General features: G+C 43.2%; 1 protein-coding gene and 1 long non-coding RNA gene across 3 annotated transcripts in view; one reads left to right on the top strand and one right to left on the bottom strand.

Annotated features, from left to right (window-relative positions):
* Positions 1-18514, bottom strand: part of CAP2 (cyclase associated actin cytoskeleton regulatory protein 2) — a 134284-nt gene that overhangs the window by 115222 nt on the left and 548 nt on the right. The window contains exon 1 of one of the 2 annotated variants that reach the window (XM_025891109.2): positions 1711-1868. The exons of the other annotated variant lie outside the window; for it this stretch is intronic. The gene's annotated coding sequence lies outside the window, so the exon portion shown is untranslated. Of the gene's footprint in view, positions 1-1710; positions 1869-18514 lie in introns of those variants that run through there. 2 annotated transcript variants of the gene reach the window in all.
* On the top strand, positions 865-2442 carry LOC141370097 (uncharacterized). Its single transcript, XR_012373839.1, has 3 exons — positions 865-945; positions 1214-1316; positions 2364-2442. It is a non-coding gene; the product is annotated as an uncharacterized lncRNA (long non-coding RNA).

Below are 18514 nucleotides of genomic sequence, written 5' to 3'. Positions count from 1 at the left end.
CTTGGAGCCCGATGTGGGGCTCGATCTCAACACCCTGAGATCATGATCTGAGCTGAAATCAAGAGTCGGACACTTAACTGACTGAACCACCCAGGTGCCCCTCCACCAAGATGTCTAAAAGAGGTTTTCTCAAGTCCATGTGTAAGGGTTATTATAAAATGAAAATTTCAGGAGCACCTGGGTGGCTCAGTCGGTTAAGCATCTGCCTTCGGCTCACGTCATGATCCCAGTTGTCCTGGGATCAAGCCACGGGTCAGGGGTGGGGGGTGTGTGGGGGGGATCCCTGTTCAGCAGGGAGTCTGCTTCTCCTTCTCCTTCTGCCTCTCCCCTGCTCCTGCTCTCTCTCAAATAAATCAATAAAAATCTTAAAATAAATAAATAAAATGAAAATTTGGTATAATTAGTAGTAATTAGTAGTTTTGTAGTCACATACATTCCCCCAAACATTTAAAAATTCAGAAATAATCCACAGATAGTGTATTAGTTTTAGGTGCACTGCATAATGATTTGATATATGTATAAAGTAGTCCTCCTTTATCCACCAGGGATACATTCCAAGACCTTCAGTGGAAGCCTGGAACCAGAGATAGTGCCAAACCTCATATATACCAGGTGTTTTCTTTTATGTACATACCTATGGTAGAGTTTAATTTATATATGAAGCACAGTAAGAGATTAACAATAACTAATCATAAAATAGAGCAATTGTAACAATATACTGTACTGTAATAAAAGTTATGTAACTACGACCTTTCTCTCTCTCAAAACATCTTCCCATACTGTACCCACCCTCCCTCTTGTGATGACATGAGGCGATAAAAGGCCGATGTGACAAGATGAAGTGAGGTGAGTGATATAGGCGTCATGACAACAACGTGAGGTTACTATGGACCTTGTGGCATCAGAAAGAGGATTCCCCTGCTTTCCCACCACGACTGAGCGCAGGTAACCAAAACCACGGATGAAGGGTGACCACTGTGCTTTGCAAAATGATCCCCACAATAGGCTCAATGAACCCTCACCACACATGGTTATAAGTTTTTGTCTTGCGGTAAGAACTTTTGGGATCTCCTCTCTCAGCAACTTTCAAATATACAACACAGTATTATTAAGTCCAGTCACCCTGCTGCACATATGACACCCCCATAACTTATTTATCCTATAACTGGAGGCCTCTGCGCATTTTTATAATGACTTGTTTGCTTTTAAATAGTCCTCTGCTAAGAATACAAGCCCAATCTCTGTGGAATCACGTTTGGAAGACAACACTCCTTCATCCCTCATATTTTCTCATCCAAATCATCTTGTGCTCCATGGTAAGGGGTCCGGTAAGACCTAACTACTTCGTCTAACCAGTTATAAAAAGCAACGTTCATAGCTGCTTTGAAAACTGACACCCCAGGGTACAGAGTAAATGGTGATAAGCCCAGAATAAAAGCCTATGTGTCTGTGCTACATTCTCAGTACCTATAAGACACCCTGCTCAATTAAAACGCTGTCTTGTGCGATGTTTTCTGTTAGCACATGCACACCGTGCCTCCCAAGAGACGAGTCTGAGCCCTTCATGGGCTGAGGTTCCACCTTTTACTCTTCTTGTATTTCCTGCTGAGTCCTGCCTCTGGCCATGGACACAGAGAACTCTATAAATATTTTTTGACTGACTAATTAATAGGCTACCACTCACTGCTTTCCCCTTGCCTACCCACTCACTGGCATAATCCCAGATCAGGTGGCAAGCCAGATTTTCACAGGAGCAGATTCCATTTCGAAGAAGACACTGGGTTAGTTTTTCCCTCTGAAAACCACAGTGGCTTCCTCCCATGATTCACAAGGGCGCCCTTGTTCTCTGGAATGTGAACCTCGTGTTTTCCACAGTTCCTTTTTTCTTCAGGACTTCAAGGTGTTTCAAACTCCACATTGTCCAAAGGGTTTTTGTAAATTCCGCACAGCAAGTTTGTAAAACAAGTAAGGGAGAACCCTACTGTGGTAATATTTTCGTGTTCACAATGGCTGGGTCTTCCAGGTTCTAGATTGCTGGTTGAGGTTCTCCTCACCAAGCCAAAGATGCAGAAATAATTGTGGTGAGCGTTTCTCGTCAGACTCTATAAGGGAGACCCAGATCCAAGGGCTTCCAAAGATTATGAATCTAAGCTTAGAAAGAAGATAGATTTGAAGTGACAAGAGGTAGAAGACTTTCTAATATTTTCTCATGGTGAGACTGGGCTGCTGGCTTATATGGGAGCTCTCTCGAAACTGTAAAGTCACAATGGAGTACTTTCTCTATAAATCTGCCCAAATTAAAAAATATGTATTTGTTGAACTACCATTGTGAGTATAACCATTACCTTCTTTACTTTCTCCAGAAGCTACCAGTCACTCGGGGAAGGAATCGTGTGGTTCACCATCACTGATGGGGTAACAGTTATGTGTAGAAGAAAAAACCACGGTCTTCATTCCTTCATTCATTGATTGACTCATTGAATATGATGGTTTCATTTAGTCAGTTAGTTCCCACTATCTGCCAAACACAATGCGCATGGGTAGAAAATCAAGGGGGATTTAAATACATTTCTTGCCCAGCTGTCTTGGGACGGGGCTGGAAGTAGACCCTGCTCAGTCAAGCCAGGGAGTTGTTTTTCTAAGAAATATATTCATGTTGCCAAGGCGCCTGCCTTTATATCTTTTGCTTGCTCTCCTAGTGAGCATTTCTGGGGCTAGCTTCTCACCAAACAGCAAAAAAAAAAAAAAAAAAAGCCATCATTTTCTTTTTATTGCAAAGAAGTTTCAAGAATCTCTGAATTTCAAACAGTAAAACCAGAATAGGAAAGATCAGAGAGTTACATAAATAAAAGAACACCTTAAATGTTTCACAAAACTGGAGAAAACACAAGATCCTGATTAGTCAATGGAACCCTCCAAAGCCTCTAATAAGATCCCAGTGCAGAGAAAAAAGGCAAACTGTCTTCAGCTGGACTTGGGAAAGGACCTCACCCCAGCCCTCTCCACCTCACCGGGTTCCTAAGACCCAGTCAAGAGACAAGTCATGCCATCCCAAATATGCCCCCTCCCCCTCCCTTAGACCACGGTTCTGCGGCTCCCACTGCCTTGGGATCCTTCCCAGCACTGTTGCACCCATACCCTGCATCTCAACTCCTCCGCGAGGCCACCCACTGCCCCACAGGTCGGGGGTAACCTCTCTTTACTGCCTGCCATTTACTTCCTGTCATCACCACCATATCCAGAGTGGGGTATAGAAGGGCAAAATGAACAACCACATGTAGAAAGGATCTCCCCTTTCCATTTGCCCTCTCCACTCTGGTGTTACCACTTTTCAGGAGCCTCCCTGATCCAAACATCTCTCCTCTAAGTTGGAATCTCTGAAGATTAGAGGTGAGGACTCATAGCTTGATATCATGGAAAAAAATATTTTGACATCAGAGAACCTTAATTTGAGATTCCAGCCCCTTACCTGGCAGCCTCCATAACTCTGGGCAGATGACTTAACCCATGGGAGTCTCAATTCACTTCTGAAACATGGCTTCCTTCTTCTTCATTCACTGACTTAAGATAATTGTATGCAACTGTGTTTTGAGGTGTGTTCTGTGCGGTTGCTGGGGCTACACAGACGGATGAGACACAGATTCCTCAGGGGGCCATGATTTCCTTCAGGAATGGACGGTTTGGCTGCTGGGGACAGTCCAGCACTCCAGGATGCCAGGTGGCAGGAAACTGGGCCATTTCAGCAGAAAAGAACCCAGTGGGAACTGAGGCCCAGGCGGAGGTCTAAGTATATCTTGAAGGCTGGCTCTGCGCCCTGACTTGGGGTGGTGGTGCTGGGTAAGGAGAGAGCCATAAAATCCTAGAGTCTGAATGTTGAGTGGGACCAGGACAGATCCCTATTTTATTCTCCTATCATGGAGTGTGAACTCTCTTAGCTAAATGTGAAGCAAAGACCCTTCACTGAAAAGAAGTTCTCTTCCCAGGTCACTCCATGCCCTTTCTAAGCTCCTATGGTGTTGGGGAAACCCTTCATTCCTGTGTCCCCACGCTGCCCGTTTGCTCTTGTTTAGGCCATGGAGGAAGTGTAGTTCAAAAAGGTGTTTCTAGGAGGTCCCCAGGGGCCACATCCTGGCACTGGGAAAAGAGGAACCATGGAGATCCCACTAGGCTCCCACAGCCTGGGAAGGGTTTCCAGGAACCTTCTGTCCCTCCATAAAATACATGTATTGCTCCCCTTGTGTGCAAAATATATAAAGAACTCTTACAACTCAAAAATGAGACAAAAACTCCAACTTAAAAATAGCCAAAATATTTGAATAGACATTTCTCCAAAGAAAATATGCAAATAGCCAGCAGTATATGTGAACATGCTCGACATCAATATATAATCAGGGAAACGCAAATCAAACCCACAAGGAGATACCACTTTGTATCCACTAGGATGGCTGTGACCAAGAAGACAGATGGTAAGAAGTGCCAGTGAGGATATGGGGAAATCAGCCTTCCTACACTTCCGGTGGGAAGTAAGTAAAATGGTGCAGCTGCTATGGAAACAGTTTGGAAGTTTCTTCAAAAGTCAAGTATACGTTTGCCATATGACCCAGCCATTCCACTCATAGTTATCTACTCAAGAGCAGTGAAAACATATGTCCACATGCACAAAAACTTGCACACAAATGTTCATGGCATCATCATTCATAATAGCCAAAACATGAAAGGAAACCACCCATCTGTCCATCAGCGGATGAATGGTTAAGCAAAATGCATCCACACAACAGAATGTTATTCAGCAGGAAAAAGGAAGGAAGTACTGATACATTCTACAACATGGATGAACCTCGAAAACATTATGCTAAGTGATGGGGCGCTTGGGTGGCTCAGATGGTTAAGCATCTTGATCGGCTCAGGTCATGATCTCAGGGTCCTGGGATCAAGTCCTGAGCCCCGTATCAGGCTCCTTGCTCAGCAGGAAGCCTGCTTCTCCCCTCCCATTCCCCGAGCCTGTGCACTCTCTCTCTCTGTCTCTCTGTCAAATAAATAAAATCTTTAAAAAAAACATTATGCTAAGTCAAAGAGCCAGACCAGGAAGACCAGGTATTGTACAATTCCACTTATATGATTATCCAGAAAAAGCAAATGTCTAGAGACGGCACATAGATTAGTGGTTGCCTAGGGCTGGGGATAGGAATGGGAAGTGAGTATGAACAGGCACAAAATTTCTATTTGAAGTGAGGGAAATGATTTACCACAGGTTCATAGTGGCAGGTGCACAATGCTGGAAATACACTAATAATCATTGAATTGTGCACTTAAAATGAGTGAATTTTATGGTATGCAAAATTGTACCTCGATAAAGCTTTCAAAAACAAACAAGTACAACGGATCCTTGAACCACCAACACCTCCATGCAATCAAAAATCCTCATATAACTTTCGACTCCCCCCAGAATTTCACTACTCATAGTTGACTGGAAGCCTTACCTACTGTTGACTGGAAGCCTTACCTACTGTTGACTGGAAGCCTTACCAATAACATTCACAGTCGATTAACTCATATTTTGTATGCTCTTTGCATTATATACTGAATTCTTATAATAAAGTAAGCTAGAGAAAAGAAAATGTTAAGAAAATCATGAAGAGAAACTACATTTACAGCAGTGTACCGTATTTACTGAAAAAAAATCTGTACCAAGGGGCCTTGCGAGGTTCAAACCTGTGTTGTTCAAGGGTCAGGGGCACTGCTCCTCTTTACAAAGATATAGTTGAAAGCCAGTTAAATCTGAATGACTTTGCTGTTCTCATCTCCCAGTGAAGACCTAGGTGGTAATGAACCTTAGCCAGAGACTGCTCTGAGAGGCCACAGTTAGGGTCCAAGACGGGGCAGAGGAGAGCCGTGGTTCCCACTGCATCAGAATCGCTGGGGAAGATGGGCCTGGTGGCTCAGTCATTAGGCATCTGCCTTCGGCTCAGGTCATGATCCCAGGGTCCTGGGATTGAGCCCTGCATCTTGCTCCCTGCTTAGCGGGAAGCCTGCTTCTCCCTCTCCGACTCACCCTGCTTGTGTTCCCTCTCTGTCACTGTGTCTCTCTCTGTCAAATAAATAAGTAAAATCTTAAAAAAAAAAGGGGGGAATCCCTGGGGAGAAGGGGAGGGTGGCTTCATAATACAGATTCCTGGGCCCCATGCTCAGCAATCCTAATTAGCTGTTCCGCATATTCCCAGCGATCTGCATTTCTCAGAAGCACACTTCAGATTAAGAGGACCCACACTTTGAGGAATCCTATAATAGAAGTGCACAGGAATGCTGTGGTGGCATGTGTGCACGGGGGTGGGGGTCGAGAAGGGTGGGTACTCAAGTGAGCCCCGGAAAGTAAGGAGGCTCCTAAAGTTGAGTTAGGCACTGAGCCGAATCTCAAAGGATGAGGAGGCATTATTGCCTTCTCAAAGCATTATTCGGAAGAAGAGAGGTAAGTAAGGGTAAATGCATCCCTGAGCTGATGCCCGGCATGTGCCAAGGCACAGAGGCATTACAGCTAGAAATTATCTTCTGAGCATTCACTATGTACTGGAAGCTATCTAAGAGCACACGGGAAAACCCGGGATTGATGAATAGCTGGCAGGAGTGGCGGGTACGGCTGAGGGGAGACGTGGGAATTTGCTACAAGGTGGCAGAGGATTGGAGAAGGTCTGACAATGTCTGGGAATGCCGGAGATCTGACACAGGGCCACGCGGATCAGCAGGGCTGGGAGGAGAAGAGAGAAGGCAGGACGTCTTGGATGCCTTCCCTTAGCGTCGGGTGGTGCAGGTGCTAATCCAGAGAAGGCTTGCAGGTGGCCGGCAAAGGGGAGGAGCTCAGTTTTAGACACTAAGTTCCAAGTGCCTATGGGATGACAGCTGGTGGCTGCAAGTAGGGAAGGGAAAAGCGCAGAGGGTGGGCTATAATTCCTGGGGTGGAATTAGAAGGATTACCTACCTAATAATGACAACTGACGTGAGAGTTTTTGGAGAGCTCAGAGGAGACGAAGAGGTGAGCTTTGTGAACTAGAAAGTGATGCCTGAGTGTCACTGTTATATTATAATTTATCTCTGAATGTTCCCCAGCACTCCTCACAGGGATGTGCATCCAGTGTGCACTCATGATTGCACAGGTCACCACGTCTCCGATCCCCCAAACACGATGACCAAGGACAGACATCTCACACACCACACTTTGAGGGCTAGGCCGTAGCACATCTAAACTGCAGAGACACTTAGTGACTGAAAGAAGAAAAGGCGAGAGCATTTTATGCGGTCAGTTATTTCTCACCACTTGACTAAAAGTATCTCACTTCCCTAAACCCTGCTGTTGCAGTGTTAAGAATACCGTGTCTCTGGGTGCCTGGGTGGCTCAGATGGTTAAGCATCTGCCTTCGGCTCAGGTCATGATCCCAGGGTCCTGGGATCGAGTCCCGCATCGGGCTCCCTGCTCCTTGGGAGCCTGCTTCTCCCTCTGCTTCTCTCTCTCTCTCTCCCTCTCTCTCTCTCCTCCTCTGTCTCTCATGAATAAATAAATAAATAAATCTTTAAAAAAAAAAAAAAGAATACCGTGTCTCTCAGGAATAATGAAGACAAGAAGGTTTGCTGAAATTCCTTCTGATCTCAAAACTTACTGGCTTTCATTGCAAGATTTATATGTGGTCGAAGAGCAGATTCAGCAACTCTCTTAAAAAGAAAACCCCCAAGGATCAGTTCTTTAAAACTGGGCCAGTTTTGTGCATGGACATTTGTAACAAATGTGAGTGTGATCATTTGACTGAGAAGAGCCAGGTGATGGATTTGGCCCCAACTCCCTTCTGCTTCTTCATGTGTCTCCAGCCCCTGGGGTCTACTTTCATACTTGACTTTGATTTATTACTTGTAACAAAATTGATGTTTTCAAGTAGAGCCGTGGACCATCAAAAGATTGCAGGTTCTTCTTCTTCCTCTTCTTCTTCTTCTTCTTCTTCTTCTTCTTCTTCTTCTTCTTCTTCTTCTTCTTCTTCTTCTCTCCTCCTCCTCCTCCTCCTCTGCCTCCACCTCTTCTTCTTCTTCTTCTTCTTCTTCTTCTTTTTTTCCCACTCTTTGGACTGGGAAGCCCAAAGTAAAGGGGCTACAGAGAAAAAGAATGACGCAGAACCAAGAGGGTGGTGGGGTGTGGGGGCCACAGGGAAAGGGGCCACGATAAGGCATCAAAAGGAGGAGGGGGCTACCAGTGCGGGTCAAGAGGGAATCGCCCACTCCAGCCTCTCTCTAGACTGCATTCAAAACTCAAAAAGCTACTCCCTGACTCGGAAAGAGAAATAATAGTGGGTGAACTGAGGAAAGCGGTCAAAACTTGAAAAGGAGACTTATTTGAGAATGTGTTCCTGGGTTTTTTTTTTCTCTTTTCTCTCCAGGGTTGACCCAAAGTTGGAAATATGCAGGGGGTTCAGGCAACCAAATCTCTGCGAGAACCCTCTTCTTTTTGGCCTTAAGACCTGGAAAGGAAACCCTGTAATGGAAAAATGTATAGGAAGTCCAGTGGTTTGTGGGAGGCGGGGGTGGGGGTTCATTTTCCTCTCCCAAGAGTGGCTGCGGGAACAGAGCTGCTCCACAGATCAGCCCTCAGCAGCATAAGCAACTGAAAACTTCTCCCGCATTACTGCCAGAGGATCAGGGGAAAGAGGTCCCTGTGGTCCAGAGTGTGGGGAGAATCCCCATGAAAGTTTTCGTCCTCCTTTCTTCTCACTGCTCAACCCTGAGGATGGCCCTGGTCTTGGAGAACTATACCATGGCAGTGTGAGCAGCTCAAATTACAAGAGAAACCCAATCTTTCTGGCCAGAAGCCCAGGGTGTGGGGGCGGGGAGGGGAGGAGACGCTTACAGGCAGGACCGTGTGACAGGAATCCCAGAGAAACAGAGCTGGAGCAGGGGATCCCTTGATTCTGTGCATGAGCCAGCACAAGCCCCAGTCTTGCCCCGGACCTGCACATGTGTGGGACAGATCCAGAGGCTTTGAGATCTGAGTGGCAATAGAAGTCATAGCTCAAGTCCCGGACTTAGCCCTAAATAGCACTTCCACAGGACCCAAAGCAGCATAGCAAAAGTTTGTGAAACTGTACTGATGTTGAAACCATTGCTCACAGAACGCAAGAGAGAAGAACTGCCTGGTAAACAAAACAAAACAAACAAACAAAAAATATATATATTTATGCATTTCAAAAGGACCCAGAGTCTCACAACACAATACCCAAAATGCCCAGAATCCAACCCCAAAATATTTGACATGCAAGGGACTAGGAAAATGTGATCAGTTCTCAAGAGAAAAGACAATCCACGAATGGCAAGCCCCCAGTGACCAGGTGTTGTAATTACCGGACAGATTTCTAGGAGCTGTTTTAACTATGCTCTAAAAGATAAAGGCAAACACTGTTAAAATGAATGGAACGGGGTGCCTGGGTGGCTCAGTTGGTTAAGCAACTGCCTTCGGCTCAGGTCATGATCCCAGAGTCCTGGGATCGAGTCCCACATCGGGCTCCCAGCTCAGCGGGGAGCCTGCTTCTCCCTCTGACCTTCTCCCCTCCATGCTGTTTCTCTCTCTCTCTCTCTCTCAAATAAATAAATAAAATCTTAAAAAAAATGAATGGAACGACAGAAGTTCACAGTGGAGGCACAGAACCTATAAAAAAGTAACAAGTAAGTATTTTAGAGCTGAAAGATACAATGCAAAAGACACACTGGATGACCCAACAGCAGGATGGTGATTGCCATGGGAAGTACTTGGTGGTATGGATATTATCCAATCTGAAGAACAGAGAGAAAAGGAATTGAACAAAAAAATGAACAGAGCTTCAGAGGCCTGTGGGACAATATTAAATAATTTATATATTATATACATATATATTTAATACACTTATTACATTATTATATATAATTATTTAATACAGTGTCCTTGGGATCCCAGGAGAGGACAAAGAGATTGAGGTGGGAAATATACCCGAAGAAATAATGGGCAAACATTTCCCAAACTTGATGAAAGCTACACGTCGACAGAGCCAAACAGTGTCATCTGTCTGGGGTTATTATACACAGACATGCACACACACACACAATTTACAGTGAGTGCCTCCAAAGGGGAGATTGAGAAAGATGTGTAAAGTGAAGATATAACCACTTAAAAAGAAATAAAACCTGATGGGCTATCTATCATTCCCTTCTGAGAGGTGTCACAAGCATCAGGACCTTTCCTTCTGAGATGTCGCTCTTAAATCTAGCAGAACCAGGAGTCACTAGAACTCTTAATCAACAAATTGGTTCCTTTACCAACGCTAATCATGCAGAAAGGGTTTGCCGTATTTCTGACCCTTGATTTTTGGTCCGAAAACAGAGGAAGGATATGCTATAAAAGGGATTTCCAAATTTTCACTTATAAATATCCAGAAAGCATTTTGTAAAACCCTCCTGCCCATTTTTAGATTGACATTTAAAAAAATTCACCAAAATGTGAATGGTTGCAAAGAATGTAACCTTTAGCATTCTGTTAATATTGATGTGGAAAAATAAAATTATTTCTCATTGTCATCCCCTGAAATTCATATTCACTTCAAAAAATAAAGGAACAGGCTGCTTTTTGACAGTCACAAAGTTTGCATAATTACAGTTTCTCCTTGAACTTATGTTTCCATTCTTTTTGCCCTATAGAAATGTATCCTAATTTTATTTATTTTATGCCTTAACATCTTTTATTCATTATTCTATCATACCTTTCTGCATCAAAACTGTTTATAAACTTAAATGTAAATTCAATGGCAAAAAAAAATGTTCTTCTGACTTTTACCATTGTAACTCTGAATGCCACTTATCAAAACAACACATGTAATACAAATGTTGACAAATAATTACTAAATGTACATAAAAAGTCATTTTTATTGGAAAACTCTCTCTCTTGAGTACTTTCATTTTTCAATTTTTTTTCATGCATATGTGGATGAGTAAATTTATTACTAGAATGAGTCAAGGTTGAACATCAATTTCTGTTTTTATCAAAGTAAATGCTGGGAAACTATGCTCATATAAATGAGAAGATGGGAATGGGTGACATTTTGTTATAGAAACGTCACTCCAGTCTCTGAACTCCTGAGTATACTAAACATCACACGGTGAAGAAATATCAAAAATTATTTGAATCATCAGCGTAAGGAGAAACTGAGAAGACTGCTTAGCGAGAGCCCTACCTACTCATCCATCTGGCTTATCTCAGCCATTCACTGTCTTTGATGAGGGCCATTTACAACTCCGCAGATATAGCAGTTAACTTGTAAAAAGCTGATCGAAAGCAGGTCATTATTGTCTATAAGCACATTAATAAGTCTGATCCTGTGGAAATTCAGTTGACTTTCCTCTCCCACTGTGGAGGAAGCCAGCTTAACAGCAATTAAGCAAATTCATTTCAACTTTCCTATCAATGGTCTCCTTTGAACTGACTGTAGACCTTCCTGGCTCTCTCATTTTTTAGTATGTTTAAAAACGTTCATTTTGGGGCACCTGGGTGGCTCAGTCAGTTAAGTGTCTGCCTTCGGCTCAGGTCATGATCTCAGGGTCCTGGGATGGAGCCCCTTGCACATGGGCTTCCCACTCAGCAGGGAGTCTGCTTCTCTCTCTCCCTCTCCCCCTCCTTGTGCTCTGTCTCTCAAATAAATAAATTAAATCTTTAAAAAAATGTTCACTTTTCATTTGCATGAGAGTCCTGATTTCATCCTTTTCTAGATTTGTCCTTTAATATCAGTTTACAATTTGATTAGATCAATCTCCAGGATTTTTTTGTGTTATGTTTGTTTGTTTGTGTTTTAACAGAGATTTAGAAAACACATGATTTGCGATGTCTGAGCATTGGTATCATTCACTTTCTTACCCCTAAAGCTGATATTCTGAAATGTCCCCCTTGTTTGCCCTCCCCACTCCCTAGATGTCGATATCCTTGGACAGTGCAATTTAGTAAAAAACAGGTTAGAAATAGGCCTTTTTAGTAAAATGAATTAGGAAGATGGATTACAGATTCAGGTTTTTCTTAGGTAAAGTGAGAGAGAGGTGCTTATGGAAAAGATGGTAGGAGAGGGAGCCTGCCTGTCTGTGGCTCGCCTGCTCTCATGAAGACTCGTCTCTGGAGAAAGGACATGTGAAGAAGACTGAAAGTCTTTGATACAGTTAATGGACACAGTTTGAAGATTGTTGGCCTAAAGTAAGAAGCACAAAAATGAGTCCCACCCCTAATCCTAGCCTACCTAGACTCATCGGCATTAGCGAGCCTCTTTTTCAAAGGTTTCAGTGACTTTCATTAGATAATCATCCACCTTCCACTCAGAAGAGACACTGAGGGAAGGACAAAGGCCATTTTGAAGCAGGACAGAAGAAGGGGGGTCGGAGGGCAGTCCACAGAGGGAACTCTGAACAGCAGAAAGCACCACAAGAGCACAGAGAAACAGAGAAGCATAAATGGAAATTAAGGAGGAATCAAAATTGCAAGTTTAAGAACTTTGGCTAAATATTTGTGACCCTGCATTGGACCCCTGAAAATCTCCACCCACAGCTTCCAGCATCCTAGAGGATGATACCAGGAGAAACAGTCTGCATGTGGTCTACCGAACGCCAAACAACCAATTGGATGGACTCTTCTTCCATCAACCAACTCATGAGGCCAGAAATCGGGGTGACCTGCCACTGGACAGACATGAGCACAAGTCCCAGACAGTGCTCAGTAGATGAAAAGACCACCCTCATATCTCACCATCCCCTTACCTACATGCTCTGGGCTTCTAAACTGAGAATACATAGAACGGACAGCCTTCACAACACATCAGGCTATAATCAGACTGAAATATGCTTTCACCGTTATGAAGTCTATTGCATTTGGTTCTGGAAAATCTAGTTGGCTAGTTTTCTTGGTGTGATCCATCTTGACTGCTTCTTGTTGCCTTAGAGTAAAGTAATCAATTTATCTCATAAAAATCCAGTGATTCTGGGGCCACTGGGTGGCTCAGCTGGTTAAGCGTCTGACTCTTGGTTTCAGCTCAGGTCATGATCTCAGGGTTGTGAGGTCAAACCCCACGTTGGGCTCCACATTGAGCATGGAGTCTGCTAAAGTTTCTCTCTCCCTCTTGCTCTGCCCCTCCTTGTGCTCGCTTGTGCTTACTCTCTCTCTAAAATAAATTTAAAAATCTTTTTAAAAAAAATCCAGTGATCCTTCTCTGAATAAAACTAAATAGAAACAGGTTGGGACTAATGGCGACTACAACCTTAGTAGATCCTTTGAGACCTCCGTGCATAGCTTGGAGCACTTCCTGTTCCTTATATCTTCCTTCACTGATAGTCCTCTTTGCATCCCCAGTGACCTTCACTGTGCTGGACATACAACAGTCATCCGACATAGGGGAATGAAGAAATAATCAACAGATCCCACAGTTTCTCTGGATTTCCACATGGATTGATAACAAAGTAATAAGGGTCATTTTCTCATTATAATGTGTACAAGCATAGAAACAAGACAACCAGCCTTGCCTCTGTACTACTACATTTGTCCCGGCCGTCTCTAGCGTCTAGCTGCTCCAGGGACCACCCCCCCTTCGGTACTACTGTGGAGATCACCTGGCTTCCATTTCCAGACTCCCAGAACTCTCCTGCTCTTTTTAAAAAAATATTTTATTTACTTATTTGAGAGAGTGGGAGAGACAGCATGAGGAGGGGAGAGGGGCAGAGGGAGAGGGAGAAGCAGACTCCCCACTGAGCAGGGAGCCCAACGTGGGGCTCGATTCCAGGACCCTAAGATCATGACCTGAGCCGAAGGCAGACACGCTCAACCAACTGAGCCACCCAGGCGCCCCTCTCCTGCTCTTTAATACCCTATCAAAACTAGAATGATTTCAGATCAGATTTGTATATTGTAGAATGGCCTCAAGGTTACCCAATTTATCCTTTCATCAGATAGATGTGCGTTTTTATCTTGGGACTACTGCACCTTCTCCACTTGGTTAAGTGGTCAATGAGAAACCAGGATGTCTATCTAATGACACAGGCCAGATGAAATTATTATTAGTAATCCATAATAATCAGACGTTTTCCCTCTGGTTTTAGAACACTTGCTATGTCCATTCCCATATAGGGCCGTATTCCTGAAAAGGAAACCGTCCTCTTTACATAACTGCTCAGTAAAAGATGTTTTCCATAAGTGAGAAATGGGTCTACTTAAGAAAAACAAAACAATATGCAATTTCCCTGACATAAAAGCTCATGTAAAAGACAAACATTGCGTGATTTCACAGACATGAGGCACTGAGAACAGGCAAATCCCTAGAGACAGAAAGTAGAATGGTGGTTGCCAGGGCCTGGGAAGGGAGGAATGGGGGTTATCATTTGATGGGGACAGAGTTTCAGTCTGAGGTGATTAAGAAGTTCTGGAGATGGAGAGTGGTGACAGTCACACAACTTTGTGAATGTACTGAATACTGCTGAACTGTACACTTAAAAATGATTAAACGGTAAATTTTATGTTGTATATTTTACCCTAATTAAAACAGAAAAAAACCTTAGAAAATCCCTTATAATGGCCTGCTCTGACCTTACAGAGCCTCCTCTCTTCCTAAGTACAATCAGAAATACCCAGGATGAAATCCAAAAGCTCACAGCCTGAATCAGGGCAGGCTTAGAAAGTGCCCAAGGCTAAAACGCCAGGTTTCCAATTGGCTCGTTGTCACCAGAATAACCAAACTAAGTCATGTTAGAAATACTGGCCTGCCCAGCAGGGATTCACATACAAGGAAAATGTTAGTAAGGTTTAGAAACCACTTATGGACCTTGCTGACAGTCATGTCCCTTTGACTTAATAAAATGGTTCTCTGTCCCATCCTAAACCCAAGTGATAAAAGGGAATGAAGATGCTCATGGGGTACGTGGTCCGGCTGTGAAATTCAGCTGTACAGCTTTAGACTCATGTTTTTCCACACTTCTTGGGATATCACATAATAGATATTGCAATTAGAATCTAAATGGAACGAGAAGACAGAATCTCAGTACTATTCACTTGGTTTGGGGGAATGAAGAAGCGGGAGATTATACCATTAATGTATAAGTCAGAGGAATAATCAACTTTTTCTTTTCAAATATATGATGCAGTCATTAAAATATATGATACAGTCACATTCACGCAGAAGAACTGTTGCACATCTGTGCCAAGACACACGGAAAAAACTCTTCACAGCAACGCACTTTGTAACAGCAAAACATGGGAACCAACCCAAATGCCCACCAGTAAGAGAATGGATAAATGCACTGTGCAATATTCGCCAACAAGTGCTACAAAGCTACCCGCAACAATAGGGACAATTCTTAAAAACTTAATGTTGAGTTTTTTTTAAAGTGAGATTATATACACCCCTTTCATAAGTCAAAAACCAAGAAAACCTAAACAGCCCCTTGTTTAGGAATACATACATATGTAATAAAACCAGGGATTGATTGACACAAAATTCAGGGTTGGAGGGACATGGGGAATGGCACGGGAGAAGAACACAAAGAATCAACAGTACAGGTAACAATATAGTGGGGCTTTTCCCCCCTAGTTTCCGTGTATTCTCTTTAACAGCTTTATTGAGATATAACACGTAGGAGACAATTCACCCATTTGAAGTGTACAATTCAGTGATATGTGCAGTCATCACCACAGTCAATCTTAGAACATTTTCATCAGCTCAAAGAAAAACCCTGTAGCCTGTAACAATCACCTCCCTACCCTCAAACCCCAGCCCTAAGCAACCACTAATCTACTTCCTGTCTCCATTGATTGCCTTGTTCTGGACGTTTTCATAGGAATAGAATTAAACAATTTGTGGTCTATTGTGACTCGCTTCTTTTGCTTAGAATAATGTCTTCAAGTTTCACACACGTTTTAGCATGGATCACTACTTCATTTCTTTCTCTGGCCAACTACTATCCCATCCTATGGCTAGACCACATTTTATATATCCATTCATCAGTTGATGGGACATTTGGGTTACTTCCACATTTTAGCTATTATGAATGTTGCTGGTATAAATAGTTGTGCATAGGTTTTTGTGCAGACATTTCCATTATTTCTCTTGGATATATATACTGCAAGTGAAATTGCTCTATCATATGGTAACTTAAGTGTTTAACTTTCAAGGAACTGCCAAACTGTTTTCCAAGGCAGCTGCACCATTTGACATTCTACCATAAATGAGTAAAAGAGTTCCAGTTCCTCCACATCCTCACCAATACTTACCAGCTGATTTTTTTATTCTACTCATCCTATAGGCGTGCAATGGTATCGCAGTGTGGTTTGGTTTGTACTTCCCTGATGAATAATTATGTTGAGCATCTTTTCATTACTTATTGGCTATCTGTATATCTTCTTTGGAGAAATGTCCATTCAGATCCTTGGACAATTTTTATATTGGGTTATTTATCTTTTTATTATTGAGTTGTAAGAGCTCTTTATATATTTTGGATACAAGCCCCCTTCCAGATATATAATTCTAAAGTATTTTCTTCCATTCTGTAGGTTATCTTTTCACAGTCATCTGGTTCTTAAGCCCTAGTTTTTAATGCAGTGATGGTGGCCATTGGAACATAATGGCTATAGCTTACATACACTTAGCATATTATTTTTATGTATAAAATGTTACATAATTAATAAAAACCAAAACTTCATACATGAAGATGTCCATTAGGAAATATTCGAGACAAAATAAAACACTATAATACCCAAATAAGTTAATGCTACTTTTGAAGATATGGAACAACTCTTGGGTAGGACTCAGGCACTCGGATAATCTGGCCCATTAATCCCTTCCAAGGCTCTTCTCCAAACGATCACATGGCAGGCTGAAGTAGCAAAGTCCTAAAACAGAACAAACCTGTCCCACTTCCATCCTGTCTTTATGTCTCCCTCTCCTCTCTCAAGCTAAGAATTATTTTTACATTTTTAAGTGCCTGAAAAAACAAGAAGAATATTTCTTTACTGGTGAAAATTATATGAACTTCAAATTTGCTGATATAGTGTAAGGTTTGGCAAATTTTTTGAGCCAAGGGCTAGAGAGTGTTGGCCATGTGATCTCTTTAGGAGCTGCTCAAGTCTACTGTTCTCCTATCCAAGTACTCACCAGGCCCCACCCTGCTTAGCTTCCGAGATCAGACGAGATCGGGCGCGTTAAGGGTGGTATGGCTGTAGACTGCTCAAGTCTACTGTTGCAGCTTAAAAGCAGCCACAGACAATACATATAAAGGAATGGTGTGGCTGAAATTTATGGACGCTGAAATTTGAAGTTCATACAATTTTCACTTCAACAATGAGCACCACAAACCTATTTCCTACCAGTCATGGCCACTTCGATGGTCACCTTCCTGATTTTTCAATTTCTTTTTCTCTTGAATAACTATGACACCTTGATTCTAATTTTATTAGGGATTTTTAGATATGGGAATTCATGGAATAGTCTTTCTTTGCAAAATACACTTTATCTTCAAGAAGTCATGATTCAGGGACACTCAAGCTATTGAGTTAATTACTTAAAAAAAACTTTTACTCCCTGCTTGTTACATGCTGTAATTCAAATACTATTCGGGGCTGAAAGAAGTTCCAAAAATCCTACCCCTGCCCTCAAGAGGCGTATAGTCTATAAGAACAATTTCCCCAAAGATCATTCCACTGTCATAATCTTACATTACGTGAGCTCAGATATTTTACCAAGAATTCTAAGGCACGTTCCTTAAATTAAAAGAAACCTATATACGCAGTAAAGAAATAGTACCTGCAAACAATTCTGGTAAACTATGATGCCTGAGTCCCATAAGCTTCTGCATTCCCAAGACTTACAGAACCAAAGGTTCTTGATGTTTTGCTAAATGTTCCATCTCCGCTTTGGCCGTTTGGACCCAATCCTAGTTCCATATCCTAAACGCAGTCACCCATATTTCCTCATTTTACAGAATGCATCAATTCAAATGCTGCTAAAACTTGCAGCCTGTTTGTGATGCCGGACACGACTCCGATGAGAATAAAGGAAAGGCCTTCTGCATATGCAATTATTAGCCCTGAGAGTTATGATAACTCAGCTGCTTGCACGGACAGCCCTCTACCCAAAGCAGTCAGGGACCCAGCTGTGTGAGAGGCCCTATTCCGGGCTGTCCCTCAAAGCCTCAGTTGCCTTTGCATTTTTTCAAAGTGACTCATTGCCTCTAGTCAGGTTCTGCAGAGAAGCCAGGTCCGTTTCTTTCCAGCACTTTCCAATCGAGGTGCCGTGGTCGGATCCAGCCCAGTCACAGTCCTCCCCCTCTTCCCTCCCCCCACCCCCCCGCACCCCCGGGAGGCTCGGAGCCCGGGGAGCGAGTACCCCCAAAGTTAAGGCGGGCCTGGGGCGGCAGCGCGGGGCGGCTAGGCCCCGGCCGGCTCCCGCGCGCACCCCGCCTCCCCGCGCCCGCCCCGGGGCGCCCGCAGCAGGGACAGGGC

Source organism: Callorhinus ursinus, unplaced genomic scaffold, assembly GCF_003265705.2.
Source record: "Callorhinus ursinus isolate GAN/ISIS: 27379988/994484 unplaced genomic scaffold, GSC_fseal_2.0 scaffold26, whole genome shotgun sequence".
Lineage (NCBI taxonomy): Eukaryota > Metazoa > Chordata > Mammalia > Carnivora > Otariidae > Callorhinus > Callorhinus ursinus.
The sequence above is the reverse complement of the archived record's forward strand: the minus strand, read 5'-3'. Positions and strand labels throughout refer to the sequence as shown.